General features: G+C 40.3%; 1 long non-coding RNA gene across 2 annotated transcripts; it reads left to right on the top strand.

The window, feature by feature from the left end:
* The first annotated feature begins 220 nt into the window (after nucleotides 1-220).
* LOC147330187 (uncharacterized) lies at nucleotides 221-1679 on the top strand. 2 transcript variants are annotated; one of them, XR_015129233.1, is made up of 3 exons: nucleotides 221-244; nucleotides 1091-1186; nucleotides 1635-1679. It is a non-coding gene; the product is annotated as an uncharacterized LOC147330187 (long non-coding RNA). The 2 variants fall into 2 exon arrangements; XR_015129232.1 differs by lacking the exon at nucleotides 221-244 and adding an exon at nucleotides 586-852.
* The last annotated feature ends 203 nt before the right edge of the window (nucleotides 1680-1882 follow it).

Here is a 1882-nt window from a genome sequence, read left to right as displayed (position 1 = left end):
TCAATGTATCCTACATATATATTTTTAATTTTTTCCGCAAGTGTTGAGCAGCTGCAGGAATCAATTTTTATTCCGAGTTAATCTCTGATTCACCCTCCGAAGCGGAAGGCGGCGCTAATGAGCATTAATACGAAACACAGAAGAAGTAAAGGTATATGGGCGGGAACAGCACCAAAGAGGCACGGACACGGACGACTGGAGAAAGTTGGACCTAACTGCAGCAACTAGCATCACTGGACTTACAGTAAGTTTTCAATGTTGATATTAGTTTATTGTTAAAATACGAATATTTAGTTGTATTTTGGGTGCGTGTCGAAAAGAATAGCAGAAATGTCGGGTCCGTGTTTTTTATGTGCTTTGCTGCTCTCCCCGAAGGAAACTTTGCGCTTGCAGAGCTAGCATTAAGTTGTTGTAATGAGGGTCGCAGGCTGTTTAAAAAGTTAGATACTACTTGTTCTAGAGGTGGCGCCCGGTCGCCTTGTATGAAACAAAGTGTTTTAATCTCTCTAAATTTTTAAACCCCCTCTCATGACTCAGAATAGTTGGGTCCAAACAAGCCCGTTGTCCCTGCAGTTACACAACGGAGATGCCTGTCTGCAGTGAGAGTGCTTTCAAGCAGTTTTCTTGTTAGAATTGTTAGATGTGCGAGATTCTTCAAATTGAACTGTATTGTCCTTCTGCTGTAGTTGTATGCAGAGTTTCAGCGGATTACAAATCAGAACCTGCCCAATACATTCTACGCTGAACTTGACCGCCATCTTCCTCGACTGATGACCTTATTCAGCCAGGGCATCAAAAACTGGGAAGACAGCTGATGCCCTGGCTGAAATTCTAAGAATTCACAATGAACAGGTAATAATAGATTGTTACACATTTCATAGGTTGAACCAGTGGAACATTGGACAGGTTCAATGATTTAAATGAGCTTTTTGAATTTTGCTATTACTCCACTTTGTGTTTGCTATTTGTCTGACTGTATTAAAGATGTGAACAGGTTATTTGTGGACATATGTTCTGATTTGACTGTTGTTGTTGTTGTTGTTCAGTAAACTCACCAGTATATACAATTCTGTTTTTAATCTGGAAATAGGAAATCCATGATATCCACACCAAGCGCACTACCGTTCTCCACGCCCTTCCTGTCTATCTGCGTGAGGATGTCTCTGGATTTTTCAGAACCTGCACTGTGAGTGTCCTTAAGTATCTAACAGATACTACTGTGTATATAAACAGTGCATCAAAGTACAAACATGTATTTTGATGCACTGTTTGGACTTACCTTTGTTTAGTCTACCCATACGGTTTCCATGTATGGTCTTTTCTGTCTCCTCACTACGAATGAACTGAATTGGTGTTTTGTTGAAAGTGATAAGATGTTTAGTAAAACCTTTTCCTGTGTATTTCCTTTAGCTTAGTTTCAGTCTATCTCACACCACTTGATTCTCTGGTGAATTAGCTGATTTATGTGTGCAGAACATGGATCTTCTGTTTTTCACCTCTTACAGTGAGACTCAGGTCTCCCTTGTAAAAGAGGTATTGGATCTCAATTGGAGTTGGTAAAATGAGAAATTATATGTCGTCTGTTGTATTTCTTGGGTTAGATTGTGATTAGTATCTCTTTTTCATTAATTCAGGACGAATCTGATGAGTTGGAGCTTGATGGTGTTGAAGTGGCCCTCTTCACTGTCATTAGTGACCATGACACGACAAGTCCAGTTCACTACCAACCTGTGAAAATCTCTGTCGTCATTGAAAGTGATGCCGTGTTCAGTCTCCCCAGATTTGGTGAAGCCTTCCTGGTAATGTTTGGACTGATCTATGCACCTCAGCTACCCCAAAGCCCTGACCAACACTTTAGAATTTACTCAAAAGATTTTACTTG

The sequence above is a fragment of the Aulonocara sp. 'chitande type north' Nkhata Bay genome, linkage group LG5, assembly GCF_057382095.1.
Source record: "Aulonocara sp. 'chitande type north' Nkhata Bay isolate Kocher_YH1m ecotype deep benthic linkage group LG5, A_spYH_male_GT1.1, whole genome shotgun sequence".
NCBI lineage: Eukaryota > Metazoa > Chordata > Actinopteri > Cichliformes > Cichlidae > Aulonocara > Aulonocara sp. 'chitande type north' Nkhata Bay.
Note: the sequence above shows the minus strand (reverse complement) of the source record. Positions and strands in the feature narration are given on the sequence as shown.